Below are 8,080 nucleotides of genomic sequence, written 5' to 3' on the forward strand. Positions count from 1 at the left end.
CCAAATATACCCTAAGTTGACGCCCATTCGATTAGTCCCATCAAAAACCACCTCCAAAGCAAAGCTTGTTGAGTAAGCTTCCCCCACCACCCAAGGCAGCCCTATGGTTGACATTTCAGCTCAAATATTGCATCGATGGGAAGACAAAAAGCAACCTAAAACAAACCGCCCAACCTTCTCTGCTACAGCAACCCGATACCATGGGCTTAGTTGCCCATGGTTTTACCCACTGTTTTTGTCTGCAAAACCACCCATCAAGAGGTCACTTAGCCCCTGATGTTATCCCTCTATCCCTATAAAGGATGCCCCATGCATTTCCCTCACCCTTTGTTTGGTTTTTATTCACTTGTTTGGAGAGAATTTGGGTGAGAGCTTCGAACGATTTTTCTAGCAGTTCTTGCATTGCATTTTCTAGCCCTTGGTAAGTCAATTCTCATGCAACTTCTATTTTTTCTCTTTGAGTATATTTTTCATTGATATATTTTGAATAATTTTATGTAGAGAATTGATAGGTGAAAATTCATTTTGAACATGGAAAGGTCATGCTGGATGATGGTGTGAAATCTTGATGTTTTGGTGAAGTTTTTGTTAAAGTTAGGGGTAGATATTGATGTGATGAAATTATAACACGTTTTTAAACACGTTATGAGTTTACCCAAAGCATGTTAACATTTTTTTTAAGCGTTATATACATGTTCTTCGAGGTTGAAATTGAAATACACAAAACATTTTTTGTTTTGAGGTTGTGATATTTTTTGGTTCTTGGAACCTAGTCCAATGGATATGAAATTCATATATGCTGTTCTTAATATTTTTATTTATGTGTTAAGAGTTTTTTGTAGCTGGTTTAAATGTTTGTTGGAAGCATGTTTTTCATGCAAAGGTTTGATTAGAACTCAAACTTGAAGCTTTAGGGATGATGGTTGTGTTGTGATGAGATTCTTGCCATGGGTTGATGCTAGAAACAAGTTATAACTTGAATGTGAAGTATATGATTATATTTTGTGGAGTTTTATTGCATGAAAATCAAGGATCTAGTATTTTGTTTAAAGATCAAAAGCATGTCATAGTTGGTTTTGTTGCTTTAAAACAAACCGATTATTTTAAGTTTTGTGATTTTTGGTTAATGATCAAGCATGCTATCACTTAGGTTGGAATATTGAATATGTTAGAATAGTTCTTTATGGAGTTTTGGAGTCCTTGGTTGTTTGAAAGGTGTTAGACCTAGAACATCAAGATGTGGTTCTATTTAACTTAGAACTTGATGTTTTTGTCATTGTGTTGGTATAATGAGTTTAGGTTTTTATGGTATGTATATGTTGATATCTTAGCATGATTTTAGAACTAAGGATGTGATTTTTATATGTTACAAAGATTGGTTTAAGCATGTTAAATGAAAGTTGGTCAAAGATGCAACAAAAACCTTATTTTTGGCCTATAGGTAAATCAACCAAAACATGGTTTGCATAGTGTTGATTTAATTTAAATTTTCCTGATTGCATATTTGGATTTAGGACAAAATTTACATGAGGGATGTGAATTTTGGTAGTATTTGAAGTTAGTATGCAAAATCCTTATTTCATGGGCAAAATTATAATTTCCCACATGTAAAGGGATGATTTTGCAATTTAGCCTAAGTTAGTGACTTTTTATGAATTGTATGAACCTTAGTGAGATATTCTAACTTCAAGAAAATATATCATTTCAGTTCAGGCCTCTTTACGTACGTACGCTACAATCATTGCAAGTTAGCCTTAACTTACTTCCAATGAATTTTTGTATGTACGGTGGTAAGCCATCAATTGTCATATTCTTGTTACTTATGATTATTGTAAATGTTCAAATATTCCATGCCTTGTTAATTATTTCAAGTACATGTTTATCTGTTACATGCCATGTTATGCCATACCATCTGTCATACGTTCATTTTTATATATCATGTCATGTCTCATGCATAGAGTATGTCACGAAAAATATTTTCAAGTCAATGTAATCTTTTATTTTTATCACGATCCCAAGTACTAGGATGGGATATTATTCTAATGGAACTCCATTGTCCATACTAGAGTGTTTAAATTGGTGTGAAATTTCTTAAGTTAACAAAGTATCGTCAAGAGGCTTCGAATGAGATCTAAGTAGCTGGTTGCTGGAGTGAAGTCAGGCACCCAATGCAGGTGTGCAAACCTCATGTTTATCAGTTCAGTTATCATGACGTACTCATAGCTGGCACAGATGCCTACGATGTGATGTGGTACTAGCAAGAGCACACAGCTCAAGGGACATGTGTAGCATCCACTTTTCATGTTTAATTAACCATGTTTACATTGAACAAGATTTCAAGTTCATCTTCAATTCATGTCAAGTTTCAACTCATGTTAGGTCATGTCATGCTATTTGCCAAGTCATGTCACACTTATTCATGTTCATGTCACAACGCATTCATGCCATTTTACTCTCATGCATGCATCTGTATATTGTTAATAAGTTGGTAGTTGACTTGCTAAGATTTGTAATCAAATCTCACTTGGTAGTCCCAACTACTATTCCCCCCAGAATGGTAGAGTACGTGTCAAAATCTGGAGAACTAGCTAAGGATAGACTAGACGAGATCGATTAGGCCGCAATGCGACGATAAGGATATTATTGTTTTAGTTCTCCATTTCATAGATAGGATTTTAGCTATCTTAGCCGAGTTGCACGAACAGTTTAGTGAGTTAGCACAGTAGTTATCTTATTTAGTGCTATACTTATGGAGCACTGTCTCAAGTACTTATTTATGTTACAGTCATGACGGACAAGTTTTGTAACATTATAGTTATCACTTCATTATGAAGTTATTCTGGTAGAGTATTATTTGTTCAAGAAATCATTATACGCTACGTATATTGCATACTGTTAGATACATGCTAGGTGCATTGCATCATTAACTATCATGAACAGGGACAGGTAACCTTGCGTTGCATGTCCCGACACTTCAAAGTCTGTTCAATCCTAAGCAAAACTTAGGGGTGTCACAACACATCTTCTAGTAATCCAAATTCTAGATGAGCACACGAATCTAAAGGTGCAAATGAGAGGCGAATGGCGTGCACCTACCACCAAGTGGAAGGGCATAGAACGGAAGATTGTTACTCCATCAAAAGAACATAGAGACGATGATGGAAAATGGGGAGCTAAAACAGTTAGTCACTCAACATTCAGCCCCCAGAGGACAATATTCAGACTAGACGTTGGAACAAACTCGAAGGTAGTATAGAAGCGAAGCCCAAAGCGGTGAGGGACAATGCGGGGAAATCCCGAGGATGCTCCTCTCCAAAGCCCAGCTAGGAACAATGCACCCTTGGGAGAGATCCGAACGATAGTAGAAGGCAACACTAGGGAAAGCCCCACGTCTTCCAAGAGAAAGGCATATGCACGTAAGGCTAGATACAAAGAAATATTCTCAATGGAGAGGCCCCCGAAGCAAGCAAAGAACTAGAAGGCAATTGCCCGATGAAGAATACGAGGTAGTCCAGTACCCCATGATGACATGTTGGTAGTGACGTTGTTGGTAGCTAACTACACTACCCTAAGAATTCTAGTTGATAGTGGCATCACTATTGATATCCTTTTCTAGGATGCCTTTACAAAGATGGAGATAAATGCAGGTCGACTACATCCTTCACTCACACCACCAAAAGAGTTCTCGGGAGATGTTCAACCTATGGGCACTATAACGCGGCCTGTGTCCCCTGGAAAAGCACATTGTATAGCCACCACCATGACCGACTTCTTCATGGTTAAGGCCCCTTCCTCTTAATACTATATTCTTGGGCATGCAACCCTGAATAGCCTAAAGGCTATATAACCTCCACCTACCTCCTGAATACGAAGTTTCCAATGGAGGCAGGTGCAGGAAATGTATGCGGCAACAAAGTACTGGCACGAGAATACTATGTACAGGAGCTCAAGAATGGGGGCAGAGACAAATAAGCGGTAGAAAGTCTAAAGTCTAGTCAAGCACCACCACTGCCACCACCCAAACTCATTGACCACGAGGGGAATGAACCTCTGGAACTTGTAACTCTAGACCCAAACCATCTTGAAGCCACAACAAGGATTAGAACTAGAATGGGGTCCGAGATAAGGCAGCAGTTAAAACAACTCTTGATTAAACACAAAGCCATGCTCGCTTGGAGCCATGAAGACATGCCCCGGATTGACAATGAGGTCATCTAACATTGTCTCTACGTAAGCCTTGAGGCCAAGAAGATCTAGCAAAAGCGGAGGAGTTTCAACATGAAGAAATATGTTGCAATAGCTAAAGAAGTGGAATGACACTTAGCTATAGGGTTTATTAGAGAAGCTCACTACCTTGAATGGCTCTCCAATGTTGTATTGGTGAAGAAGTCAAATGGAAAATTGATAATGTGCATTGACTTCACCGATTTAAATAAGGTATGCCCAAAGGATAGCTTCCCCTGCCCGCATTGATTTGATCGTAGACTCTACCGTAGGACATCGAATGCTAAGCATGATGGATGCCTTTTCAGTGTACAATCAAATTTGAATGAAGCTAGACAATCAGGAGAAAACCTCTTTCATAATGGATCGCAGGTTGTACTACTACCAAGTGATGCCCTTTGGGCTGAAGAATGTTAGAGCTATGTATCAGAGACTAGTGAACCGCATGTTCCAAAAGTAGATAGGCCACAATATAGAAGTTTATGTGGACGATCTACTCGTAAAAAGCAAAAAACCCAAACACCACATAACCGACCTACGAGAAGCGTTCATAGTCCTACAATGGTACAAGATGGAGCTCAACTTGGCAAAGTGTGCCTTCAGTGTTGACTCGAGAAAATTCATAAGCTTCATGGTTTCAGAGAGAGGCATAGAGGCCAATCTCCAAAATATTAAAGCTATAATACATGTGAAGCCACTTCGTACTATAAATGAGGTACATAAGTACCTCATTTATCTCCAAGTCAACAGACCAGTGCTTACCTTTCTACAAGGTGCTGCAAAAGTTTTAATCATGGAATGACGAGTGCAAGCAAGCATTCAAAAAGCTAAAGGAGTACCTATCCAACCCACTACTCCTAGGTCAAACCGAGTAGGGAGAGACCCTATACTTATACAAATTAGTCTCCATAATCTCAGCCTCGGTGGCCTTGGTGAAAGAGGAGAAGGGCAACCTGAGACTGGTACTTTACAAGTCGAGCCTTTATGGGAGCTGAGACTCGTTACCCTCAGATGGACATGTAGACATTTGCCTTGGTGATGGTTGCCTATCGATTAAGGGCCTACTTCCAAACTCACCCAATCAAAGTATTAATGGAAGCCCTTTTGAAGAAAGTGCTGGAAAAACCTGACACCTCCGTATACCTCAAGAATTTGACAGTCGAACTAACTGAATTTGACATTGGGTATCTTCCCCAGAATTCCATCAAAGAACAAATACTAGTAGATTTTATAGCCGAACTTATCAACTTCCCAAAAGAAATTCAAGCTACACAGACAAGAAGACCTTGGTAAGCCTTGTCGATGGCTCGTCCTACCATTCTAGTGAGGGGTAGGCATGCACATTATAACTGACTCTGGTTGTAACAGCCCGTCAAAAATTTAGTGAATGAACTTCTTTAGAGCTTAAGAACATTTTGAAATCCCGTAAAGATTTCACGAATCGAGCAACTGCTTAAGTTTTAGTCTGTCAGCATAGTCGTTTTCCTACCGCATTGGTGACAGAAATGTCTTTTTAATTATTGGATGCACTTAGGAGTATGTGTTTGGAAACGAATTATACCATCAGTTTTAGATGATTATTTAGAATTTTATGGTTCAACAATATGTTTCCCACTTTCTAGATGAAAAGTGCTCGGGAATGCCCTTTCTTTTATTTGAGGCACTTATAAGTCAGATTTTGTGAAACGAATTGCACCACTAGACTCGTATGACTATTTAGAATTTTATAGTGCAATAATAATTTTCACAATTTTTTGGGTGAATAGTAACACTCCGGATAGTGCCACATGGCATTCGGTTCAAATGATTGTCAAATCGCTATTTGAAAGGTTCAAATCCACATAGAATCACTAAGATTGCTTCTTGGATAAACACTTGGCATATTCCTAACCATTCATTGGAATAGTACTTGGACACATGTAACTTAGTGAGTTAAGTGTGATGAATTGAATGCAAATCAAGCCATGTTATCGTGCCATCTATGCAAAAACTATTATGACCACCTGAAACACTTTTTGACCAATAAAAAAGGAGTTTTAACCCTAGTGAAACCCCAAACCATTTGATTCCAATTGAACCCCCAAAACCCTCATAATGGCCGAAACCTTAAACCTTGATCTCAACCCTTTGTAGCCCATTTTTTATTAAGTGTTTAATCATATGGATTAATCACTTCCACATGTTATTAATCACTCAATGTTTCATTCATGTACCCCTAACCACTCTATTACATCTTGGTAATCACATTGGGTCAAGAAAATTAGATTTTGGCTTGAACCCAATGAAACCCTAAAAGAAATCCCATGAAACCCCAAAATTAGGCTCATTAGTAAGGCCCATCTTTGGCCCACAAAAGTCACCACCATGTGAGGCTTCTTGAGGAAGTTTCATCCCCCTCCCATGGCCAAGACAAGGGCGGACACTACTACTCATTTTAGCCCCCAATGGTCACTTGATGGATGACAAGAAGCCTAGCCCCTTAAGCCATCCTCTCAGGCAGCTTTGGCATAAGGGGGCAATAGCTAAGTAGCCCCAATTCCGTCCACCTTTTGGCAGCATGATTGAGCTGAATTATTGCATATTTTATACATTTAGAATCAATATATTTTATTTATTTCATTACATTATTATTGTTTTACATGAAAAAATGGTTAAGATGAATAAATCTGAGTTGTGATTTAAATTGGTTAATAGCATGATTTATACTTAATTTTATAACATGTGATTTAATTGGAGAATGTTCATTCACGTGCACAACATATTTTTGATATTCTATTATTCTTATTTTATTTTATTTCTAATTTCAAATTCAATGGACTTTTAAGTGGGCAAGACGTTGGAACGACCTAAGAACTTTCAACGAGTGTAGGAATCTTCAAATAAGGATAATGATGGGGTTTGAGAGTAATTCGGATCAGAATCCAAAATGCATTAGGAGACAGAATGGACACACTTTAATATTTTAATCATAACTTTCTGTTCAAATGTCGAATTGATACGATTCTTGATGCATTGGAAAACTATCTTAAAGGGCTATAAAGTTGTCTCTAATAAGGCTTTCCAAATTCGAACTCCTGAAGCACGTACATGGCTGCCAAGTTGGGTCCAAATATTTAAACGATTTTGTGTGCAAGAATATGAAGACATTAGGAATTCTTTCCTACCCTATTTAAGGATATCATTAGCACGAAATTGGATACTTTTGGAGAGCAACGCCGCACATTTGAAGAACTCTTCCGGGGTCCAATTGCCGCTCCAGCCGCCTCCTCCATTGCCTACCACCTCCATCTCCATCTATTTGGCTTGCTCTTTTCACTCTCTACTTTTTATTTAATTTCGGTTTAAAGTTTATGGAATATTTTTAAGATTTTTGGCTTAGAAGTTTGGGCAATTTATTTGCTATTTATTTATTTCGTGTTATTTATTTTTCTTGCTCTTTTAAGATTTCAATGAACAGTGATTACAATTGCTATGGATTAATTTTGAGAATTTGTGATTTGAATACAAGGATGAACCCTAGAATCTTGATTTTGGGGCTTTTTAATTTTCAATTCGTATTTTGTCAATTACTTTCTAATCTAGTTTAATTCTAAGTTTAATTTTATTAATCTCTTAGTTCCATTGCATATTAGATTGATTAAAGTTTAATTAGGACTTAAATAATTTCAGTTTATTGTTTAATTTTTCAGATTAATTAAGATTTTTTAGTTTAGTTGATTCTTTGATTATTAATTTCAATTTGTTAGTAATTTACATTTCATTTCGACACTCAAAAATCCAAAAATATGAATCTAGTCCATGACTAGTGCCTTTTTCATTCTTGTTGCACTCTTCCATCCATTGCACATATCATCAT

Source organism: Juglans microcarpa x Juglans regia, chromosome 4D, assembly GCF_004785595.1.
Source record: "Juglans microcarpa x Juglans regia isolate MS1-56 chromosome 4D, Jm3101_v1.0, whole genome shotgun sequence".
Taxonomy (NCBI): Eukaryota; Viridiplantae; Streptophyta; class Magnoliopsida; order Fagales; family Juglandaceae; genus Juglans; species Juglans microcarpa x Juglans regia.